Raw genomic sequence first — 26,071 nt, 5'->3', positions numbered from 1 at the left:
ATGCGGGTAGTGAGTGGGCAGTAAAGAGGGTGCAAATAGGGAAAGTGTTAATTTTTTTTTATACACTTCAAATCTGAACATTGTTGTGGTAAGTATTTATTTTTCCATTTATAATTAGAAAACAAAGCATTTTGTTTTAAAAAGTAGCTGGGAGATTTGCTCATGCACCTGAGGCTATCTGAGAGGGGGGTTAAGTCAGAGCCTGTTCATTAGATGGGAGAGTGTTGGGCGGCACTGAGCCACTCCAACCAACCTGCACAGGCCGCCCAGGCTCTGTTCTGCCACACGGAGGAGGCTGGGGCCAGCGTCAGCAACCGCCTGCAGAAGCCTGCAGTTCCTCAGTCCCGACCTCCAGTAGATGTCATTGCAGGCCTTGGAGTGATCAATCAAGAGTCTGGCTAGACCTGGGGCTGCAAGGAGAATCTTGAAACCAAATGAGCTGATAACCAGGGAGCCCTGCAGCAGGGCCTAGAGTCTAACGGTGTTTTTAGTGCTAGCCAGTGTTGAGCGGGCACTCTGGGGGCTAGGGCACAGGCACTCACTGAAAAGCAGCTTAGTTGTATTTATTTGTTGGACACAACTCTGACAAGACTCAGTCCCAGAATGAAGCCCTTAGGTCTAGCCTTGGGGAGAGCCTCGGTAACACTACTTTATGTGGAGAAAGGGTTCTCATTCTTCAGCCCACTCTTTCCTCCTATCTTTTTCCTCTTCCTCTTCCCTTCCTTGTAAAAACATCTGAGTTTGTGCTCTGGGATAAGAGAAAAATGCGGGTTCTACCCAATTTAGTTCTTCCTCTACTGATCTGATTAAAATAAACAAGAGCCTCCTAGGACTTGAAAAAAAAAATCCTTACTCAGATCTTGGATGAATTATTGCTGAGAGGCTTTAATTGGCTGTGGTTGGCTTCTGACCTCTTGTACTGATTGATTTATGAAGTGAATTTGCATTCAACTGTTGGAAAAATTGATAGCATGGTAGCAGATAGAAGTTGCTGTTTGAATAGGGCATGGAAAATATGTATGCCATCCCCAGCCAGCCCCCACTGCAAGCACACAGTTTCATGTCAGCAGACAACATTGCCCAGGAACCACTGATGGTCCTAAGTTGGCCCTGCATGTTCTGTTTCTAGAGTCAGATAAAGGATGCTTAATTCCCATCAGCAGGGGTGAAATTAAGTTACTGTGTACAATTATGTTTTATATTTTCTTATAATTGCTCTAAACCTCCTACAAAGCTTTTGCATATGAAAATTTCCCTTTTAAAAAAATTTTTTTAAAAATATGTTTTTATTGATTTCAGAAAAAGGGAGAGAGAGATAGAAACATTAATGATGAAAGAGAATCATGATCAACTGCCTCCTGCATGCTCCCCACTGGGGATTGAGCCCACAACGCTGGGCATGTGCCCTGACTGGGAATGTGACCTTCTGGTTCCTGGGTAAACACTCAATCACTGAGCCACATCGGCTGGGCTGCAAATTTTCCTTTTACACACAAAAGTGATTTTGGGAGGGGGGGCACCATTTTATTATTTCATGTGGTTCTTCAGGAGACATGGTGGCTTACTTCTACTCATGAACCACGGCCCTAGGGATTCTGGACAAGCCCTCAGACTGCAGTATAGCAGGTGCTCTCCCCTGCTTAAAGAAAGAAGTTAGATTTTGAGAGACTATGGGGGATAAATGGGTCTGTAAGGACAGGCAAAGCAGTGCAGGTCGACTCCACATCAGCCCGTGTACCTGGCCCCAGGTCCTTTAGGAAAGTGGGAGACCTGTGCTCAGTGACATTTCTGTGTAGTTCATATTACTTCCAGGATGTAGGACACAGTTAAGATCCAATGAGCCATTCCTAGAAGACAGTTTAGAAATAAGTGAAGCATTTCCTTGTATGAATTCTTGTTGCCTGTGTGTCACAATGATTTACATTGATTACCAGCCACCCGCTATCTAGTCCGTGTCTAACCCTCCATGGCACTTTGCTGGGTACAGAATCAGTGTCCAGTATCTTTGTTTTAACTTTGTTCATTTATTCATTCATTCAGCAAGTCTTTACTGAGTGCCTGCCATGAATAGCCTCTGAGTAGGCACCCGTGTACAGCAGTGAACAGATGTGGATCTTACCCACACAGGACTTAGCTTCTACGAAAAGGCAGATAAAGAACAAGTAAAAAACATAAAGATGTCATTATAAGTTATCATATGTGCTAAAAAAAGAACAGATACTGTGTAGGACAATAAAAGGGGATGCCTATATTACATGAGGTGGTTGAGGAAGGACCCCTGAGGAATGACATTTAAACTGAGACCTGAAGAAAGAAGCCAGCCATGAGAAGAATGGGGAAAGCATTCCAGGCAGAAGGGACAGCATGTGCAAAGGCCCTGCAAAGGAGTAGGGTTGAGCAGGCATAATCTAGGAGCTAAAAAGGGCCCGTGTGGGTGAAGCACAGTGTGCAATGCAGAGAGAGGATGGTTAGTCAGAAGGTGACCAGCGTCATTTAGGCCTTTGCAACCTAAGTTAAGAAGTCTGGACTTTGTTCTGTGAGCAATGGGAAGACATGTTGATCATTACAGAACCTCTCAAAGATTGAACCTCTGGCTTGAGAAGGCCAACTATCAGCCTTGAGTCAAATTCAATGAGGTCATGTGTTTTCAGAAAGTTTAGTGTATCTCTTTTAGTATTTTTTTCAACGCATATTATATACCCTGTATGTATACTACACAATTGGGATAGCATCTGCTTTTGTTTGCTTAATGTATCATAAGAATGTCCCCATGCTTTCAAATATTCTTCTACACTATGACTTTCAATGACTTCCTAACATTTCCAGTATGGATGTACTGTAATGGGCCTAGCCTAGCTCCTATTAGACAGAGTCTAATAACTTAGTAACACTATTAATAAGTGAGTGATAAGTAACTTAAATAACGATGTGTAAAACTTACTTGCCCATTACTCTTTGTACATATATACCTATTATTTCCTTAGGGAAAATTCCTAGAAATGAAATTGCTGGGCCAAGAGAATGTGCTTACTTTTATAATTGGATCAGAAGTGTCAAGGTGTCAGTCTGAAAGCTGACAATTTACCTGCCCATGATTGAAGTTTGAGAGTAGCTACTGGAATAAAAGCACTGTTTTCAAGTGCTGTATATTGGGCTATTGAGACTCACTGGGGTTGGAATCTTGGGTCTCCTCTCCTCAGCTTTGTGTACTGCAGGTAAACACACAAACCTTACCCTAAAAGATACTCAGGTCTTCACCTGTCAAACAGGAGAGATAATAGTATTTGCCTCACGGGATTGATACAAAGATGAAGATAAATCATATATGGAAAGTACTTAACAGAGTACCTACCCAGGGTAAGGTGTGTGTGCATTATGTTATCTCTTCTTTCCAGCATTAAGTAAAGTGTTCCCCCATCTTCTTCTGGCAACTGAGAGTGTAATCTCAATAGTCAAAGGTAAAATTTCTCCCACATTAGTATTTTCTTTTTTAAAAAGAAGATAAGTCACCTTTGGCTAACACTAGACTTAGAGACTATATAGTTTTGCCTTAAATCTTTCATTATTTGCTCATATTATGAGGCAAAAATGTGGCATGGATAAGAGACCTTAAAGACCTGTTTTGAAAGGCAGGTTCTTGCCACTCACAGGTGTCATGGCCTTGGGCAGGTTGCTCACATCCTCTGAGCCTCACTCCCCCCCTCCCCACTGTAATATAAGATCATACCATCTCTCCCTACTGATACAAGGATGAAATGAAATGAACATGAACAAGAGCATTTAACTTCCGTTTCCAGACAATACATGTTGAATCCAAATCTCATAGCCACCACCTAGCCATGACTTGTGAGGATATGAGCAAATAAAACTTCCTACATCCATGAGAAAAGACATCTGCTCCCACGTCTAGCTCTGTCTTTGATTCCTACAATGATCAATTGCTTCTCCCCTTCCATATGCTGTCTTAAAAAATCATAGTGACCCTGACTTATAACCAAGATAAAAAAACACAAGTGATAAGAACACTGAATGAATCTCCTGACACATTGCAGGGTTACCTGAATGATTAGGGTGAACTGCAATCTTCCTCCTTTGTCGACAGAGAAAAACTTTGAAATGGCCGAGGTCCAAGGCAGCCAGTAGCCCAACAAACTGAAGAGTAGACGAGGTGCCTGAGTTCGTGGCAGTCCTAGCAGGGTGTCAACAAGCAGAGAACCACTGTTTCTGTAAAGGTGACTGGGAAAAGGTACATTTATTCCCATGGAAGGGATGGCCCTGTTGCTATCCTGCCAGAACCAACTTGGGCAAACACAGATAGTATCTGAGGTGGGAGAGGGACATAGTAAGGGTAGGGGAAGGACCCAGATAATCAGAAAGCTTGGGAGGATCAGGAGTTTAAACATCATCATGCAAACGAGGTTTTGAGATTTTCTAATTAGGTTTTTTTTCATTCTTGTTACTTCTGGAAAGCTATTCTTCCTACCCCAAAATTCCAAGATCTTAAAATATTTGCTCAAGTGTGGGCTTTGAGCCCTTTTTCTGAGACAGATTTTTACCTGCAGCCAGATTGCTTCACTCCTCCTGGATGGAGAGCAGGCATCTTGAACCTCTCCATCTCCATTAGTGACAAGTCCATTCCCTTACCTATTGGCTTCAAAACCTCAGGGTTTCTCTTGTCTCCTGATTTTTAAAAGATATTTTTAAATTAATTTCAGAGAGGAAGCGAGAGGGAAAGAGAGATAGAAACATCAATGATGAGAGAGAATCATTGATCAGCTGCCTCCTGCACGCCCCCTACTGGGGATCGAGCCCGCAACCCGGGCATGTGCCCTTAACCAGAATCAAACCCTTCAGTCTGCAGGCCGACACTCTATCCACTGAGCCAAATTGGCGAGGGCCTGGCTGGTGCTCTTGCTTTCTTTATATCTTTGCTGTCACCTTCTCAGTGACACCATTCCAAGTCCCCTTTCTAAAATTGCACCCTCCCCATTCCAACCTATCTCCTCCCATTTTATTTTTTCCTCCTTAATGCTTATTGCTGCCTCATACACTTTATAGTTTATTTACTTATCTGGTTTATCATCTGCCTCCCTGTGAGGACAGAAATTTTTGTCTGTTTTGTTCACTGTGGTATCATCGGATCCTAATACAGTGCCTGGCCTATAAAGCTGCTCCATCAATATTTATTTAATTGAATTAAAACCTAGACCTGGATCTAAAGCCAGACTTTCTAATCACTGAATGAGTATGAGAAAGATACTTAACCTCTCCGAGGGTTTGAAAGACATGGGACTGTGCTTGGTTTACGGATTTCAATAAATCTTTATTCCCTTCATGTTCTCCCCATTCGAGCAATGGCAAAAAGCCTTTGAGATGCTAGAAAAGTGACAGCCGAGTACAAGGAAATTTTTTCTCTTGCTTTATTTCTCTTCCTTTTCCTTCTCTTCCTTACTTTCTATCTTTTTTTATTATTATTCCACTCTTTTTATTCCTTATCCTCATCATTACTCTTACTAAGGGAGCTGAAATAGTGCACAACACATGGAAGGAATGGTGGGAGGACTCCAAGCTCTTAGAACGTTAGTACTTAAGAAGAGGGACTTGCTCAGGTAAACAGACATCAGCCAAGTATTCTGCTGATGGGGAAAGAGGCCAGGGAGGGATATTGGAATCCAAAGCTGTTATAAAGTGCAATCTTCATAGCAAACTTGATGGGTTTGTCTGTGTCATTCTGGAGAACCCAGAAAAGATATTCAGGAGCTGGACAGTATCCAAAAGAGGCATTTAAAATAATTCAGGTGATGAGCAAATGGGATTGCTGTGGTAGAACTCCCCCCAAAATTGTGACTCTTCAGCCTGGATTGGTAACCCTGGGAAGATGGAATAATAGACAGCAAACCCTTACATTACACTTGCTCATGCAAAGCTTCATGCTGTACATATGACATATATTGACTTGTTCAATCCGCACTACAGTCATAGAAGATAGATAGTGTTATTAAGCTCATTTCACAAATGAGGACACTGAGGCACAGAGAGTAAGTCATTTTCCCAAGGTCATACAGCTGGTAAGTGGCAGAGCTGAGATTCACACCTCACAGGTGACAGAACAAGAAATATGACTTAACAAGTCTCAAACAGTCATATTGATCATATGAATGTAGACTGCTTCATCAAACTCTAGACCTGCTTATCTGTCCTGATAAGCTGGCTTCTACCCATGGTTCTCTAGTCTCCCATCTGGACTCATCTTACCTACCCAATTGACACTACTTCCTGCAAATGCACCCTACAGCCTAAACTAGCTGCTACTCTGTCTCCAGACCACACTCACACATCTATCCCTGCTCCACCTTCCTCAACATTGTCGTTCACAGTGTGCTCCTGACTCATAGCTGCGGCTCCATGTCCCCTTAGGACTCTCAGCCTTTGGGATGAAGCAGCTTGGGAAAGCTCTCCAGATTTCATTCTGCCTCCTTCCCCAATTTTCTGGCCTTGAACTAAGCTCTCTGGTTCCTACCATCTTTCTTGTTCCTTCATCCTATCTTTGGCCCAATGCCTTTATACGGACAGCTCAGGGATGGTCTTTCTGGCTTGTCATCTTCGTGTTACCCTGGATGCTCTCTCCTGGCCAAGCTCTGCTCCATGCTCTGCAGCCTGCACAGATCCGTGCCTGGCCACCATTGGTCTAGCAGCCCAGGTGGGCAGAAACTGACCTGAACAACCTTTGCTTCTTCTTCTATCTGTCCAAATCCTGTGAGAGTCCTATCAAATCTCGGTTCCTTAGTGAGACTTTCCATAATAATATCATCCAGTGTATTCTCTTTCTGCTTAGCTTCCTGGTCACCCACATATCTATTATCTATAGCATCCATTTAAAAAAAATGTTTTTAATGATTTCAAAGAAGAATGAAGAGGGAGGGAGAGAAACATTGATGAGCGAGAAGCATTGATCGGCTGCCTCCTACATGCCCCCTTCTGGGGATCGAGTCCTCAATTCCAGGCACGTGCCCTGACCGGGAATGGGATGACACTGAACCAACTGAGCCACATGGGCCAGGCTGTAGCATCCATTTTGATACGTGGTTTAACTTTCCTTTAGCACTCTGTACAGTGGACATTATTCACTGACTATTTCCTATCCTGTCTTTCCAAGAAGATAGCATGTCTTTCTAGGCAAGGACTGTTTCATGTCCTCCCTTTATATTCCTTCTCTTCCTTTATGTGCTAATATTTTTCCACCAAATGACTGCTGACTTGAAGATTTTATGACTAATCCATGAAAAGTGAGTTGAGAGAAATATGAAGCTATGGGGACATCTGCAGTGTGGTACTTAGGAGCTTCAGCATGGAAGCTGACTGGTATGGATCATATCCTGGCTCTGCCAGCTCCTGTGTGGCCCTCTTATGTTACCTCCTTAACACCTGCCTCCTCAGCTGGAGATGGGGGCTATAGTGAGGGTTAGCCGAGAAAATGCATGAAGAGTTCTCTAGGAAGATGTCTGGCACATAGCAAGTGCTCAATGAGCAGGAACTATGATTTTTCTTGTCCCTAATCTTTGAAAGTTGTATCAAAGAGAACAATGAACTTCTAGAATATGTTTGCTAGTGAACTTGTCTGAGGCTTCCTGGACTGTGAACCTATCCCAATACAGCATTTCAGATGATCTTATATTAAACCAGATTGTGGTGTTTTCAGTCCCTTGAAATTGTGGAATAAATGCTTTTAAAGATTTAGAACTGAGGGTTGTATGGAGAGCCTGTGAGATTGGACAGACAGAATAAAATTAAGGCTTTTGATTATTTCCTGATGAGTACTTTTCACCTGGACTTCCTTCGTTTCTTCCTTCCTTCCCCTCATGTGTTGAAGGATTATCATGAAAATGAATTAAAAGATCAAAAGAAATCATTGACATACTTAGGTTAGGTGTATATAGGTATTTATAGATTCTTTTAAATCTTCAACATTTAAAACTCGAGTTTACTGTCCTTAGTAAACCGTCACTGGTTGATTCCTGTTCACTCACTCTATTTTTAGCCCATATATTTTATAGTTGCAACACGAGGCAAAAGCTCCTATTAAAATCTTGATTATTCATTCAGCCTTTCAGATGTGGGTTTTTAAATGCTGAATTACAAGTGCAAAAGTTGTAAGTTGCCTTTGATTAGTGAATTCAAAGATCATCTCTCACTATTTATATTTTTCTTTATTTCATCATTTTAAAGATATTTATTGGATTCCTGATATGTCTCTGTTATGAAGACAGAGAGATGAATAAGATATAAGCCCTCCCCTCTTCTACTTACATTATGACCTACTGCATTGCAATGATCTATTGTTATAAACTTATTTTGACTTCCAAGGATGCATTTTAATACTATCTTAATTTTAAAACCATCGGGGAAGTTTTCATCTGCTAAAGGGAATGTGTGTGTGTGTGTGTGTGTGTGTGTGTGTGTGTGTGTGTGTTTAGTAGCTGGGTGGGGAGTGATGTGTAACTCCTGACTGGACACTTGACTCATAGAAGCAGAAGGAATATGTGCTAAGAGAATACAGCCAAGGCTTTTGCACAGTGAAGGGAAGGGAATCAAATACAGGATTATTGCTGTAACTGAGAAATAGCCCCTAGGAACTTTGAGTTCTTTAGCTACTCCTTTCAAATGATAATTTATAGCTCTTTTTGTTTTTCTGAACTCATTTTATTAGGCTTCTGCTTTCAACATTTCAAATAGAATAATGAAGTTGAGAGTCACTGTTATTAGCTTCCAATGGCCTTGAGAAGTCTGCTTCTGTGACTGAGGTGATGATGGCAGACTCGGCAAGGAGCTGGGAGGTTATGCTCGAACCTTCAAAACAGAGCGCAGTAGAGGCCACAGGCAGTCCAGGTGAGAGGAAGCATAAATTCTACCCATTAGCTGCTCAGACTCCACTGGCCTGAATGGGCCTCCTTTTGTGGGGGGTTCCGAGGCCCGCGGGATGGCGGATTTATGTCAGCAGGAGCACTGTAGTAGAAAGAGATTAAGAACGCTTTCAAAGGACATGTGAGTGGGTTGCTCCTCCATCTGATCGGTCTGGGACACAGAGCTCAGTCTGTGAGGACCTGGGCTGGTGCCAGCGAAGGGAGTAGGGCAGGCCTGAGGAATGGAAGGTCACTGGCCAGTTGGGTATTGTGATAATTATAACCTTGTTTCCTTGAAGGTACCAGCGTCCTTGATTTTCCAGCTTCAAAGAAAGCTGCCTCTCAAGCAGGGGGACGTTCACACCTGCTTTGCTGCAGTGATTTCTGCCTTCCTGGCTGCAGACTCAACAAGACAACAATACGTCTGTGGACATTTCCAAGGTCATATTCATCAACCAGACAAGGAAAGCTCCTCTTTTGCCTTTTATTCCTAAATACAAATGGAAAGGTTAGTGTGCCCCATGAGAATTCAGCAGTGAACCCAATTTAATGGTTCTACCTTAACTTCAGATACTCTGTAGGTCAGGCACTATAAATAATCACCACCACCCGTATCATCAATCTCTTCGATTCTCACCCCTCCCCAAAGGGACTGTCACAGGAGCAGAAGTCTAGTAATTACGAGAGGTGTCAATAGACAGTATACCTGGAATGTTTTAGTTTTTTCTTCCTTCCTGTCCATGCATCTGCAGAGAAGCTGTGCCAATAAGAGTTAGGAAGTATAAGCCTAGCTCTCTGCCTTTCACACTTTCCTTATAGCACTTAGGTTTCCGTGAGACCTTGGGAGAGGAGGAAGAGGTATTTACTTTTTTTAGGTGGGATCCTGTTTGTCTACTGGGTGCAATGAATATGATCTAAAGTGGGATTTCCACTGACTAAATACATATTTGCTGCTCCCCACCCCAAATTTCCAGTGATCATCTGAGCCCTCAGTTCTTTAAAGGTGCACATTTAAAACCGTATTTTGATTAACAAGTTCCACTTGTTAAAGATGAGTTGACTGGTTTTTGGCACTTACAACCCTCCCAGGAAGCAGACTGGATATTATGGAGAACTCCCTGGATCCCACTTTCTAATGTTTCTGTTGTTGCCATCAGCTCTCTGCAGACCAAACCTTCCTTCTCTAGGCCAAAGCAGGTGCTTGTCAAAACCTAGAAATTAGAAAGAGGGAAATATTATTTCTTTTTCTAGCTAGTTCTTGTTTTGACCTTGACAGGAATAAATAGTGGTTATATATACAAAATATTCCCTAACTCTTTTTAACTTTTGCTCTGAGATTGTGCAAATACACACGTTTATGTTGATGAATTCCCAATTCAGTGACATATAAATAAATAACTAGAGCCTTCTCTCATCGAAATATGCAGTCTCTCCCTCACGCCCCCCCCCCTTCCCTTCTCTTTCTTTCTCTATTTCTATTGTTCTAAGAGTCTTCCATTTCCCAAGCTCATGGGTACTGACTGCTATGACACTTGAGGAACAAAAGCTTTGTCCTCCAACATCAGCTCCTACCTGTCACCTGGGACCCTGGGATTCTGAGCTCTTGCCTGTGATTTAATAACAAGACCCAGTGGGGCAGCCCAGGTGCTGTATCTCATACCCTCGCTGATTGCCAAGGGAACATTTAATCTGTTGACTTTACTCAGTTATGCTGCTCTGGCAAATGTACCTGGAGCTGTAAATTATTTTGATGTTCAATTTATTTGGCGAAGAAGGAACTCTCTTATACCTTGTTATCTCATAGCAGAAGGTGAAAAACCACTTTGTTTGCAAATCATAAAAACTCTAACAGACTTGTGCGTTAACAAGTAAAAAAGACTTTCTTGTTCTTAGAAGTGAAACAGGAGCCCAGACAAGCATTGATAACACATTATCCCCTAAGATAAAACTTATGGTATAAATCTGTTCAAATGAGAAGTGAAATGTAAAACAAATGCCTTCCATCAGATGCTAACAGGCAACTAGTCTGAAGGGAACACAAGGATAAACTGTAAATGAGGGGTCAGGAGGCGCATAGTAGGAGCCTTTGTCACAGTGCCCCTCCTCTCTATTATAATCTACTTCCCAATGACCCAGGGGAGGGAGAAGTTTAAAACTGTAGAAAATATATTATCTAAACCTTATTAATATACAAAATTACTACCTAACAGTGAAACATGTCATTGTTTTATTTATTCTTTGACCTTGTACTTAATACATGTTTCATTAAAATAGAAACAAACAACAAACATAAATGATTTCATGGAACAATGACTGTCACATGAGATTAGGTTCCCTCCCCTCCAACTGTTTCATTCACTCTCTTGATGAATAAGGGTTGAGTTGAGGTAAAAATAAACATAATCTATAGCAACACAAAAATATAAACCATCGTTCAGAAATTCTTTGAAAATCTTTGCTTTTATAATTGCCTTGTTTTAAAAGTACTTCTGGAATCAGGTGCCATTGTTGGGCTTTTATTTATCACTATCCAAATTTTTAAATGTTTCCTTTATTAATGGGAGGCAGCAGAGTTTCAGCTAAGAATGCTGGTCCTGGGTTTGAATTCTTGACTTTTATTAACTGTGACATTGGAGAAGTTATTGAACTTCTCTGTACCTCAGTTTTCTCTTCTGTAAAAGAGGGATCTTATCTTCCTCATAGAGTTCTTGTGTGGTACATAAAATAACACCTGACACATAGTTAGTGCTCAATAAATGTTAAATCATTGCTATTAGTCATTTGCTAAGTGCTTTGGATTCGTTTCCTATTTCCTCATAATAAACTGTTCTATGGGGTATTTTTTATTAGTCCCATTTTACTGAAGAGGAAATTTACTCGTAGACCCAGAGTTAGAAATAAGCAGAGCCCCAATTCAAACCCAAGTCTTCAAGTCTCTGGGAAGCTCTGATTCCCTGAAGTTTGCAGTGGAGACAGAGATCTCAGTGCGGGAAGTTTATTGGTGAGTGCTCAAGGGCGACATCTGTGGGCAGAGGGAGAAGCTGCACTGCGATGCAGTAGATGAGGCTGCTGCAAAGGCCTCTCACCTCAGCGTATGGAAGCTCTGGCACTGGCAGGGCTCCTCAGAGGGGCCGCATTGAGGTAAGGGGTCGGCTGTTAACCAGCCCCTCCATGGAATTTGCAGTCCTTCCTTGTAAGCTGCCCCAGAAGGGGGTGTGGCTTTGGGCAAAGTAGCTCTCTTCAGCCAAAGGCTTTCTCTAGAGCGGGTCTCAGCTGAAGAACTGTCTGCAGCCAACACTCCCAGCAGCTGAGGCATAAGCACTTCGGTCTATAACCGGGAACTGGGCAGCGTATCACAGGGTCCACACCTCCCTGCAGCTTGGGAAGGTGTACAGAGTCGTCTCTGGTGGTTGTGATCACGGCTTGTTTTGCCCAGAATCTCTCAGACCCCATTCGCTTTGGGGAGTCCAGGAAGCACATGGATGTGAACTACAGAAGGTGCGTGGTGGCAAAACCAGCGTGGCAGCTGGTTAGACCCTGGCTGCCCAGCCCTATAAGGCTGATCATTTAACAATGCTTAAGTAGCCCGAATTTTAAAAATCCATTCTTGCCAGCAAGCACTTTTTATGGTTTATGTCATGATTCACAGGCTAGCTAGAACCACAGCATTTTCAAACGGCCAGGAGCCTGAGAGATCCAACTTCTTCGGTTGGGTTCGGGTGGAGGGGAGTGATTTAGTCGCGGTCACACAGCACATTCATAGGTGCACACAATGGGATTGGGCCATAAGCATGAAAACTGATATCTCGCGTAGAGTCTAGCAGTTTGCCAACTGTAAAGAAATTATAAAAACAAATTCTTGGCTGACGACCTGAAAGGATAGGTTTGGAATGTTAACTTAATGCACATTACAATCTTGAAGTTTCTTGTCATATCCTAGATAAAGTACTCTGTTTATATTTTATGCATTTCCATACAAAATAGCTTCTAAAACGAAATGCCAAGAATTCTCACTGACATTGTGTGGCTGGCATTTCTTTAATTGTATTTCGTTTCTTTTTCTGACAATATAATGTTTTATAAATAAAATACTTTTCTACTCATAGAACTATAGTTTTTCTCTGTATAGCTGGTACAATTACATAAATACTGTATGATGCTAGAAATCTTTAAAGAGCCTATTTCAGACCTGAGAGCAAAGTCTTATCTTTAAAATTACTTTCAGACAACATATCAGACACACAGAGCTGTCAGGTTTAAAACTGTGCCAACGATTTTATGTTAACTTACTATCTAAAGTGCAGTATTCTCTGGCACATGGATATATTCATAACCACAAAGATTAGTGCTCAGCCAAAAAACAAAAAAGCTTTTAATTTTTCATTACCTCCTCAGTACACTACCTGGCTAGATTTAGACATTTAAAAATCCCATATGAATGTTCAGCTCTTCAGAGATGTTAACCCTTAAATTTCCAGCAGGAAACCTGCTGGACAATATCTATATATATAAAAAAGCCCAGGGACCGAACAGCAGGACAACCAAAACGACTGGTTGACCAGTCACTATGACACACACTGACCACCAGGGGGCAGACGCTCAATGCAGGAGCTGCCCCCTGGTGGTCCGTGCACTCCTGCAGCGGGAGCAGCTGCTAGCAGGCCCAGGGTGAGGCTGAATCTCTGCACCTATCAAATACCTGAGACAACCCAGACTCTGGCCTGGCCCCACCAACTGATGCAGGCCCTCTAAGGTGTGTTCTAGAAAGAGCGTGGGGAGCTGGCATAGGTGGATGGCGAGAGGAGATGTGACTGTGGACCCCCAGGGGAGGTTATCCTGATGGCTGAGGATCCTGGAGCACGGCTGCCCTAACATCCCTGATAGTGTCACTGACATCACACATCAAGGACATTCACCGAGTGGCTTTGGGGTGCAAAGCTCTCTGCCAGGCTCCTCCAGGACACAGAACACACCTTTACCCAAGACATCACCCCAAAATATCAGCTCAGACTAATTTCCTCATTCAGCAGCTACTCAGAGGGCGGGTCCACAGCCGCTTGGCTGACCAGAATGAGCGGTGCTCCCATAGCCGGCCAATCCCCACAGGCCACGCCTCCCACCAGTGCACGAATCCATGCACCGAGCCTCTAGTTTGACAATAAAGAATAGTGGCGATTTAGTTTTGGAGTTCAGAGAATAGACTCAGGATCCATACTGCCTGGGGTCAAAGCCCAGCTCCACTAGCTGTATGACTTTGGGAAAGTTCTTTAACCTCTATAAAATGGGAATACTATTACATGGTTCTTGTGGTTAATGAGATAATACATGTAAAGTGCTTAGAACAGTATCTACACACAATAGTGTTCAGTCAAAGCCATATCATTAGAATTTGCTTTTTAAACCACAGAGAATTGAACCTTTACAAAAAAGTTAAAGATGAAAATTTAAAAAGTAGTTACCCCTAAGTGATCAGGTTAAACCTGTGATTTTTAAAAAATCCTCACCTGAGGATATTTTCCATTGATTTTTAGAGAGAGTGGAAGAGAGGGCGGTATGGAGGGAGAGAGAGAGACAGAGAGAAAGAGACAGAGAGAGACAGAGACATTGATGTAAGAGAGATACATTGATTGGTTGCCCCCCACAAACCCAGACAAGGGCAGTGATTGAACCTGAAACTCAGATATGTACCCTTGACCCATGGCCCTTCAGAGTGCGGGCCAACACTGTAACCACCGAGCAACACCGGCCAGGGCAAATCTGTGATTCTTAAACAGAACTCTTATGTGAGATAGAATCATAAGCCTATTTAGACAATACATTTAAATCCTAAAGATTTATTCTACCTGATACACATACTAAACGAGAGAGTAAATTATCAGTTTTTAACAGAAAGAAATTTGATTCTAGAAATTAAAGATCAATGTTCTAATAGTGAGTTCTAGAAAATCATTCTCCTCTGGTAGCGCCATGAAAGAGTGCCTATGCCCATCTTGCTCGCCATTAAATGCCCAGCACATTACAACACTACCATACTGTAGGAATTTAGTATGTGTGGAATGGCTGGCTGATGGGCTAGAAGAAGCAATGCCTTTTAATTCCTAGAACTTCAGAGTTAGAAGGGGTCCCCTGCTTCTGAGGTCACAGATAAGGAGCCCGAGGATCCATGACTTCAAATGCATTTCGTGGTTAGCTATTAATAGAAGCATGATCCAAGATGTTGCCTTCAGGGCTTGGGCATGCAAATAAGCCATGCCTTCTGCAGTGTTTTTCTAAAGTAAGTTTTTAGAAACACCAGTCTCTTGGGATATTCATGGAGTGAAAGGTGGAAGGGCTTGTTCTGCGGTCAAAAAATTTTGGGAAATGCTGAGTTTAAACAACATAAACTGTGGATCTCCAAAAGGGAGATGTAGTAGCATATGCAGCATTCTGAAGAGAGTCTGACCATAGAACAGCTTTTGAAAGGAGCATCTTTTAGAACTGATGGTCTATGAAACACCTAGGAGAAGACTGACTTCAACAAATACTACATGCAGTTATCATGATAGAAACATACAAAAAGTCAAGGTGAGTTAGACACCAAAGTTTTCCTAGGGCCTTTCATGAGAGAGGGTAAGATCAGTGGTGGGGTGGGAGGAGGTTAAGAAAAGCCATATATACCTTCAGTTTGTGTCTGAATTTCTTAAGTGTCCGAGTAAGGCTCCAGTAAAATGCTACTGGGATTCAAAGGTCAGAGTTCCATGGAAGAAATAGCATTTGAGATGACTCCTGAAGGTTGAACAGTTCCTGCTCTGACCTTGGTTGGTCGAGGCTTCTGACCTGTGCTGATCCATACGAAGCCTCACAGATGCCCAAGGGCTCCCACCTGTGCCCATTTTCCTGCTGAGCTAGGCCTTCCGCTTCTCCATCCAATGTCTCGAAGAATCTAAAACCTCTGGAAAACCTGTATTCTAACATCTAGCCCAATGCTTTCTGGTATTATTACCTATATACCCCTTTGGTCAGCAACTCTAGGTCAAAACGGTTTGTCAGAACACAAAAGTAACGGCAGGAAGGGAGGTCAGAACGGAATAAACACCAATATGGCAGGACTCATTCAACTCAAGAAGTGTAGTAAAGAGCTTCGCTCATTGGCCGGAAGCAGCCACAGCACTGTACACTAATGCTCATTGGCTGTGAACAGTCAGAATAGTTTCTTTGCCCTAAATCTCATTGGCTGAGAACATCTGATGATACTCAGAAACTGGGGAGAAACTACACACACCCTGCAAAAAAAGCGATTCCCACACAAGCCACGACAGTGGTTACCCCTAGAGAGAGAAGCTAAGGTGGGAGAGTTAGCAATACTAGACTTCTTGACTTGGGTGTTAACTTTAAAATGACTTGTTAAGCTGTTTCTTTTCTGTAGGAGGGTTAGACTTCACAATCAAAGAGTTTAAAATGTTGACCTAAGGATTCCTTATCCCAATTTCGGGGGCGGGGGGGAGCAAACACGCCAAGAACCCCACAAACGGCTGACCCAGTTAGACTCTGGCCAACGCATCTACATTAGACTCTTTTCTTTCAGTCTCTTCCTCCAGAACAAATGTCTCCATCTCAGTGCAGTGACTTGATTTACAATATAACAAATTTAACAGTTGAAAGTCCTAGAATTCATCCTCAGCAAAACCTGCAAAGCAGCTGCAAAAAAGATGAATGTCACTCGTGGGATCAAAAGCCTAGAAGGACTGCGTGGAAAAGTTCAGCAGTGTGTGCATGCAAAGCCTATTCTGAGCAGAAGGCCATTAGAGGATAGTGTCCGTCTGTCTCATTATCAGCTGGAAGCACCTGGGGTAACTGGGCTCCGCAAGGATGCCCGTTCTTGTGCAGAAAACCCTGGGGCGAAGGGCAGGCTTTTATGATCCACCTTCCAGGATCCCAGGCTTACAATCCAGAATGCAGCTTCAAGCGAGTCAGAGAAAAGGCAGAGCGATGTTAAGGGCAGGTGCTGGAGGTTTACTTTTGTCTCTCTTCATAGCTTTCAGTCTTTAGAAATGTGTAGTTAAATATGCTTTCTTCCCTCTGGAAAACAGATTTTCTCCCTCTCCCACCTCTGCCTGGGGAATAACAAATTTCAGAGGAAGACCCGAAAACCCAAACAGAAATATGCAATGCTTTAGACACCTCGTGTCGGGCTGGCTGTCACAGACCCTAGTTTGGGTCAGGCTGTTTAAGCTTCTTGGGAACAAGCATTTATCTACAGCGGGGTCATTTTATAGATCTATTAAATCTACATTTTCTCTTGGGCTCCGTCCCCCAGCTCCCCTCAATCCTGCTCCAGTCACACACTCTAAAAACCCCCTTAAGCCCCAGGAATAAATCTCTATAAACTGCCAAGTGTTCAATCAGCCTTTTACTATATCTCTTTGCAATTAGAATAAATTTACTGCTCGGAGAGATGGGGGAAATATGCAAGGTACTCCTTGGATAAATATACTGCAGTGAGAAAAGTAGAGGCTCTGTAAAAATTATCTCTGTGAATTCAAAAAGAACCAAGGTCACTGGAGCTGCTACATACCAGGGAACGTTAATTAATGGGCCTGCAGCTGGTGGTACCACTTGGCCGCCCTGCCCCAGCTGCTTGCTCCATATTTCTCTCATTTGTAGGACCATTCTTGGATCAAATCCCATCTCTTTTTTTTCCCTCCAAGCACAAAAAGTACATAAGTCTATCCTGGAAGGATGCCAACCTTTCAGAGAAATAAGTAAAGTGTTGTTTCTTGGCTATTTTTATCTCCTTTTTAAAGAAAGGACACTCTATCACCTCTGGAGCTGGATTACTTGTAATCAGCGTTCCAGCCGTGGTCTGAGGTCACTGTTCTGGCACTGTTCACAGGGAGGTGTCCTGAAGACGGAGAGCAGAGAGGGACACTTGTAACTACCCCTCCAACTAAAGTGGAAGGCACCTGAAAAGATATACCTTCCGCCCTTCATCACCAAGTCTGCCCTTTAGGACAGGTGGGAGGCAAGGTAAAAATGCAACCAGAATACATTCAACAACTCTGAACTGAAGAGGGACGGGGAAGGAATTAGAAAAAAGGAGAAAAGACAGGAGAAAGTATTTCCAGGGTCGAGGTAGTTTATACCATTTAAACCTGCCGGGAAGCAATAAATGAGACGGAGCATGTAAACCACTTAGCACACTTCACAGGGACCCAGGCAGCTATTGTTAATTATAATAAAATTCCAGAGGCAGCAGAGCATTCTGGTTAAACATGACTTCAGAGTCCGAAAGATCTAAGTTCAAGTACCGGCTCAACCACAAAGTAGCCGTGTATCACTTGGTTGGTTAATTAGTCCTATAGACCTCAATTTTCTCATCTGTAAAACGGGCCTAATAATAATATCTGCCTCAAAACTCCTGAGTGGACTTAAGGAGACACTACATGTAGGACATTTGGCATGGTGCTTGGTTCCTGGTTAATCTCAATAAATAGTCATTATTGTCACTGGAGCTTTTATAATTGTTTCCACACCCCAGCAATGAAAGAATCAGGAAAAGCTGTTCTCTGAAGCAGTGAAAATGGTCCCACTTGCTTCAATTGCAACCAACCTTATTTTGCTTCTCATTTGGAAACTTTCTTTCCTTCAGTGTAACACAGTGGAGGGACTGGGCGTTCTTCCACACAATGACAGACGAGCGAATATTGCCCAGAAATAACAGGGGAATGCCTGACTCTGCTTCTTTAAGGAATTCCCCAGGTAACATCAGCCATAAACTCCAGGCTCAGGACCCTGGGGATTGCTGCCCCTACTCCACTCCTAAAACAGGCAGGTCCTTATCCCCGGGGGCCAGCTCCTTTATGAGGCAGACCCAGCTTTACTGAGTCCTTTTACAAGGAAAAAAGAATGTTCTAAAAAATAGGAAAATGTTCTCCATTACTACTAACTGTAAAATGATATTTGGGCCTTTTAAAAGACTTGGGAAATTTTCTGAAATTACGGAATATGGATTTCAAGGAAGCCTTGAGGGATTAGATTTTTTCCTCCTCCTTAAAGCATTTGAAACAACTTTAATCTGCTTTCAGCGTGCTATCCAATTCGGCATGGCATTCTGGGTGAATATTGTTGCCTTCTTCGTGGAACTGATACTTTTGTGCCCCTTTTAAAACCCATTTGGAGACATATTTAGGGCACAGAAAAAAAGCACTCGAATTTAAAGAACAAAACTATTCAAGATAAAAGAATGGCTTCTAAGATGCTTGAAAGAAATTTTTAAATTTGTGTTTGGGGCATAAGAAAATTAAACAAAAATTTAGTATATGCAACTTCGGACCTATGACTATTCATATGTAATTTTTTGGTTGCTGGTCCTCCTATCATATGTATAGTGCTTTATGATATGCAAAAAATGTATATACTTTCATGTAATAGCACCACCATTCTGGGAGGCAGGAATTATAATTCTTATTTTACCAACAAGGAAATAGGCTCAGAGAATGAAAAAAAAAACACAACGTACTTAAAGAAAATGTAATATGGCAAGAAGTTGAACTTTGGGTTCTGGGCTTTAAACATCCCATTACCTTAAACCTGCCATGTGACCTAGGCAGCCCTGGTCAACTTTCGGTGCCTCAGTTTCCAGATCTGTGAAATGAAAATAATACTGCTCTGGCTTCTTTTCAGGCACTGATGGATAGATTTTCCAGGGCCAACTCTATCATGTGGCCCAGATTTCCAGGAACAGTGTGTGATGAGCCTGAATGGAATGAACTCTGCAGAGCCCAATGAAATGCTGCTAACACCCTGTCCACCACAGGAATGCGTCAGAGCTTTGCAGGAACTGCACATCCAAGCTTGAAGATGATGCTGGTTGCAAACGGGCAAGTGCAGAATGGTTACAAAGCTGGCAGGTGGCCTGGAAGCTACAAGTAACTGTGAATAGCTCATTATCCCAGGGACTGAGGAACCTGGAGAAGTAGCAGAGAGGGAAGGAGGGGCACATACTTGTCAGTCTGGGGCCTTAATTCCCTGAAGTTATAAAAGAAGAGTTAAGCGTGTCATCAAAGTGAATGAAAACTCAACAGCTATGCAATTCTAGAAGAATGTATAGTTTTGAAATGTCTAGGAAAATATTGTATTTCTCCTTTTCTGTATTACAAGAGTACATATATTCATTGTCAAAATAATCAATAGAGAAGTGTAGAATTAGAAAGTGACATTTCAGGCCTGCCCGATGTGGCTCATTGGTTGGAGTTTCAACCTGCACACCAAAGGGTCACAGGTTTGATTCGGGTCAAAGGCATGTACCTGGGTTTCAGGTTCCATCCCCAGCCCAGGTCAGGGCGAGTTTGGGAGGCAACCAATCAATGTATCTCTCTCACACTGAAGTTTCTCTTTCTTTATCTCCCTCCCTTCCACTCTATCTAAAATCAATGGAAAAATATCCTTGGGTAAAAATTAACAAAACAAAAAAAGAAAGATAAAGAGAGTGACATTTCTGCCTTCATCTGCTCCTCTCCTAACTTGCTCCTTGGACTCCTCGCTGTTAACACTCTGTGTGTTTCTTAAAACTCTTTCCTTTCAAATATGATATGTGCATGTGTATTCATATACACATTATACATATGTAAAGTCCACATATGTATTTTTAAATGGGGTCGCACAACACATAGTACTGTATTGCTCATGTGTCACAGGCACCTCTCATTTTCTCCTCCGCTTTACTGAGGTATACTTGACAAATAAAAATTGTATATATTTAAGGTGCTCAACATGATGGCTTCACATGCATGTTGTATACCTCATGAAATGATTACCACAATCATCTAATTAGCATGTCCATGACCTTGCATAGTTACTATTTTGTGTGTGTGTGCAGTGAAAATACCTATGATCTACCCTCTTACCAAAAGAGTATGATACGCTATCCTATATAATAAAAGGCTAATATGCAAATCAACTGAACTGTGGAATGACTGGTCACTATGGTGCGCACCGACCACCAGGGGGCAGACACTCAACGCAGGAGCTGCCCCCTGGTGCTCAGTGCAAACCCACAGGGGGAGCACCCCTCAGCCAGAAGCTGTACTCACGACTGGCGAGGACAGTGGCGGTGGCGGGAGCCTCTCCACCCATGGGGAGCAGGCCTAAACCATTGATCTCTCTCTCTCTCCCTTCCTCTCTGAAATCAATAAAAAATAAATCATGGGAGAGAACCAAGATGGCAGCATAGGTAAACACCTAAACTGCTGCCTCGCACAACAATTTCAAAACTACAACTAAAAGACAAAACGTCTATCACCCAGAACCATGGGAAAGCTGGCTGAGTGGAAGTTCTACAACTAGAAGGAAAGAGAAAAGAGCATTGAGACGTGCACAAGTGCTAAAAAGCTGAGGTACGGAGGTGCACGAATTGGGCTGGCGGTGGGTGACTGGGTGCGCTGCTTTTTTCAACCCAAAGGGAGACAAGCTCCCGATTATTCCGAACTCCAGTTTCTGCGGAGACGCTGGGGACCCAAACTCCTACGGGGAGAAGCTGGACTGTCTGACATCGGGTCGGAAAGCGAGGGTGGCTTTCTTGCAGAGGTGTGCGCAGCAATCATTGTTTACTGCACTGGGGCGTGGGACGAGGGGACTTGGAAATGTGGAGATGCAGACATGGCTGACTGTCAGCCATCGCTGCTTGCCATGCCCTAGCCTAGTGACTCCCTGAGACCCCGCCCTGCACAACCTACAAACCCACCGAAGCTCCACACAGTGGCTTTTGCATATAAATGGTCTGCCCTATAGCAGCTTAACCTAACAAACTGCAGCTCTGGTCAGACAGGTCCAAAACCTCCAAACCCCAAGCAAAGAGGAGAAAACTGTAGTTCTCACTGTAGCTCCTGCTGGGTGGCCTCAGTCAGTAGCTGACCTGCACCCCATTGGAGATCTAGAAGCTAGTGTATCTAGTGGTCAGTGTGAGACGACACCAGATTTCAACTCCTCACATCCATAAGTGACACATTCAAGAGGCAGACTCAGTGAGCACCAAAGCCCCACAGAAGCAAGTGCTGCCCCATAAGCGTGTCTCCAGCACAGCAGTTCTTCCATTATAGACACAGTGGATCCTCACAGCCAATTGGCCTGGAGGTCAATTCCTCCCAGTGTACCAACAGCAATCAAGGCTTAACTACACCAAGACTTTGCACTCAGCCCACAAAGGGGTGCACCAAGAGTGTCCACCTCAAGTGATAGGCTGAACCACTGGTCACCTACCATAGAAAACCATTCCATCAACACAGGGAAGCAGGAAAATGCGGAGACAAAGAAATATGTCACGAATGAAAGAAATGGAGGAAAGCAAACTACTGGACATATAGTTCAAAACCACATTTATAAGGTTACTCAAGAATCTTCTAAAAACTGCCGAGAAACTTGATGAGACCTCCAAGGAGCTTAGTGAGACCTTCAAGGACCTTAATGAGAATGCCAAAAAATGGAAAAGGACCAGTCAGAAATTAAGCATACACTGTCTGAAATAAAGAATATACAGAAATTCAACTGTAGATCAAAGGACTCCAAGAATCAAACCAAAGATCTGAAATATGAGGAAACAAAAAACACCCAACCAGAAAAACAAAAAGAAAAAAGAATCCAAAAATATGAAGATAGTGTAAGAAGCCTCTGGGACAACTTTAAGCGTACCAGCATCTTAATTATTGGGGTGCCAGAAGAAGAGAGAGAGCAAAATATTGAAAACCTATTAGAAGAAATAATGACAGAAAACTTTCCCTACCTGGTGAAAGAAATAGACTTACAAGTCCAGGAAGCACACAGAACCCCATACAAGAGGAATCCAAAGAGGACCACACCAAGACACATCATGATTAAAATGCCAAGGGCAAAAGACAAAGAGAGACTCTTGAAAGCAGCCAGAGAAAAACAGTTAGTTACGTACAAGGGAGTACCCATATGACTGTCAGCTGATTTCTCAACAGAAACTATGCAGGCCAGAAGGGAGTGGCAAGAAATATTCAAAGTGATGAACAGCAAGAACCTACAACCAAGATTACTCTACCCAGAAAAGCTATCATTCAGAATTGAAGGTCAGATAAAGAGCTTCACAGACAAGAAGAAGCTAAAGGAGTTCATCACCACCAAACCAGGATTATATGAAATGCTGAAGGGTATTCTTTAAGAAGAGGAAGAAGAAGAAAATGGTAAAGATAAAAATTATGAACAACAAAATGACAACAAATACATACCTACCAATAAGTGAATCTAAAAATCAAGTGAATAAAAAATCTGATGAACAGAATGGACTGATGAATATAATAGAATCAGGGACATAGAAAGGGAGTGGACTGACAATTCTTGGGGGAAGGGGGAGTGAGGGGTGTGGGAAGAGATTGGACAAAAATCTTACACCTATGGATGAAGACAGTGGCGGGGGGTAAGGGCATGGGGTGGTGTGGGGAATCAGGTGGAGGGGAGCTATGGGGGGGAAAAAAGAGGAACACCTGTAATAATCTAAACAATAAAGATTTATTTTAAAAAAATAATAAATAAATCATGGAGAGGGGTTCCACTATATGGACATACCATAGTTTCTTTAACCAACTATCTACAGATATAGATAAGAGGTTATTTCTGGTGTGTTTTTTTTCCCCTTAACTATTACAAATAATGCTTCAGTGTATAATAATGATGGTTTATTAATATGAAATAAAACTATCTAGATATAAATGGGCTGGAAAAATTTTGGGTAAGATGGTACATAACAAAACCCTTACCAGTGAGCCCAGTGTGAGGAGCCAGACATGAGCAGTATAGGTCCTCATTATGTCAGATCCACAGCTAGCACCAAAGAATGAACCAGGGGGGAAAGAGTTAAAAAAAAAGAAAGGAAAAAAAGCAAGCACAGCAGGGTTTTTTGAGAGGTCAGACAAATTGAAGTAAGGATCATTAGCAGTGTATAGAAACCCTATAGAGAAACCATTTGAAATGCAAAAGAGTATCTACAAAGCTCAGATTGGTGGTGCTGTAAGAAGGAAAATGATGGTGGGGGTGACAAAATGTTGAGCATTTAGTCTCCATGTCAGTCCCCATAGGACAGGGGGAGTGTCTTATTCCTTTGTAGACCTGACACCTGGCATAATTCCTGACAAGTTAAAGGTGTGAACAAGTACTTGAGAAAGAGCAAAAAGACTATTCTCAAGAGGATGAAGCCTTTTAGACATCAGTCAGCAGAACTGACCTGAATTTAGGTGAATCTTGATTTGTGGACTTAAAAATGACTTAAATTTTAAAAATATTTAGCTTAAATTGAAAACCAGTAAGTTAAAAAACGGTGTTACTAAGAACTCTGTTATTTAATTTACTAAACATGATTGTGTTTTAATTCCTTATCTGCTCAAAAATATATAACAGTTTAAACTGTAACTGGTCATTGAATTTAAAAAAAAATTAATTTAAAACTTGACCTCATTTTTCTTGAACCCACCACTAAGCTGTTCTGTCTATTTGCCAGTTGTGTCAATGGACTGGTTTCTGTCTCTTGGCCTCAGCATTCATGCTCCAAAGTGAAGTAAAAAGGACCAAGTGACCCATGGCAGTCTTCGGTCTTACTAATAAAGGATGCAGGGGAAAAGTTTAAGACATAATCCTCTGTGATGTCCTATTGACTGGGTAACTACATTCCAGTCAACCAGAGACTTAGATAACTAGACTTGTGTGTGTATACTCCTCAAAATGTTTTTATGAGAAAGGGATAAGTGAAATATAAGCAAAACGATATGAAGGATTTACTTTAAGAAAGAGAGAAAGAGAGAGAAGAGCCAGCTTGGTCACCCTTACCTTCTACATTAGGGTCAGCAAATTTCCAAAAATATGTCAAAGGGAAGATTGCCAACCCCTGTTCCCCATCAGTTGAATTCTACAGAGCGGTAATCCTTACTCATTATGATGGCGATGATCCAGGGGAAGAAAGATTGAATTAAATTCGGTAGAATTGCTGGTATTGTATTTCAATGCTCCATGCACTCATTCATTCAATAAACATGAACAGAAACCCTAGATAATTAGAAAGACCATTCTCTAGTAATTCTGAATCAGTGGGCTTGACCTGTTGATCCTTTTAATCAGTTCCGTACTAGAACCAACGCTGAATTGTCCCTCCCCATACCAGCAGAACCTCCAGTTCATAATGGGACATACTTCAGAATGCTATGAATTAGTTTGTGGATGGAATTATCTGCAGGGAGGTGACCTGGTGGCCTGATGAAAGAGAGGAGTGATCTGCATAGAAAGACATTTTTAAAAATTTTATATTTTTATTTATTTCAGAGAGGAAAGGAGAGGGAGAGATAGAAACATCAATGATGAGAATCATTGATCAGCTACCTCCGGCAAACCCCCTACTTGGGATCTAGCCCGCAACACAGGCATGTGCCCTTGACCAGAATCAAACTCAGGACCCTTCAGTCTGCAGGCTGACGCTCTATCCACTGAACAAATCAGGCTATGGGTGAAAAGACATTTTTAAAGTGGTATTTTGGCAGTATGGCTCAGAGGATAGATAACTGGAGTAAGGTTAATGGTCTTGGGTTCTGGGCTTTTTGTTATATACTAGAGGCCCGGTGCACAAAATTCGTGCATGGGGCAGGGAGAGGGGTTTCCCCTCAGACCAGCCTGCACCCTCTCACAACCTGGGACCCCTCGGGGGATGTCCGACTGCCAGTTTAAGGTCTAAACTGGTAGTCGGACATCCCTCTTGCAATCAGGCACTGCTGGCTCCTAACCACTCACCTGCCTGCCTGCCTGATCACCCCTAACCACTCTGCCTGCCTGCCTGATTGCCCCTAACCCCTCTGACTGCCTGATCACCTCTAACCGCCTCTTCCTGCCTGCTTGATCGCCCCTAATCACTCTGCCTGTCTACCTGATCGCTCCTGCCTGCCTCTGCCTTGGCCCCCAAGGCCGCAGCTTCATCAGGAAGGTCGTCTGGAAGGACGTCTGGAATGACATCCAGAAATTGTTCAGCTGTCTGGTCTAATTAGCATATTACACTTTTATTATTATAGATTGTGGTGTGACTCTGAACTTGTTTCTTTATCATAAAATAAAGGGTTCAACTAGTTACTAGATGATCATGCCATGGAGAATAATGCCCTCTACTAGCAAACCACATCAAGATAATTTCCTAAAATTCT

The 26,071-nt window shown here is 42.5% G+C and overlaps 1 long non-coding RNA gene across 1 annotated transcript in view; it reads right to left on the bottom strand.

Moving 5' to 3' along the window:
* Nucleotides 1-8,689: 8,689 nt before the first annotated feature.
* LOC308233848 overlaps nucleotides 8,690-26,071 on the bottom strand; it is a 46,760-nt gene continuing 29,378 nt past the window's right edge. The window contains exons 2-3 of the long non-coding RNA XR_013959004.1: nucleotides 9,979-10,111; nucleotides 8,690-9,390 (exon numbers count right to left, since the gene is read on the bottom strand). This is a non-coding gene — a long non-coding RNA (uncharacterized lncRNA). The remainder of the gene's footprint in view (nucleotides 9,391-9,978; nucleotides 10,112-26,071) is intronic.

Source organism: Plecotus auritus (genome assembly GCF_963455305.1).
Source record: "Plecotus auritus genome assembly, chromosome: 9".
Classification (NCBI taxonomy): Eukaryota; Metazoa; Chordata; class Mammalia; order Chiroptera; family Vespertilionidae; genus Plecotus; species Plecotus auritus.
This window is presented reverse-complemented; position numbering and strand designations above follow the sequence as displayed.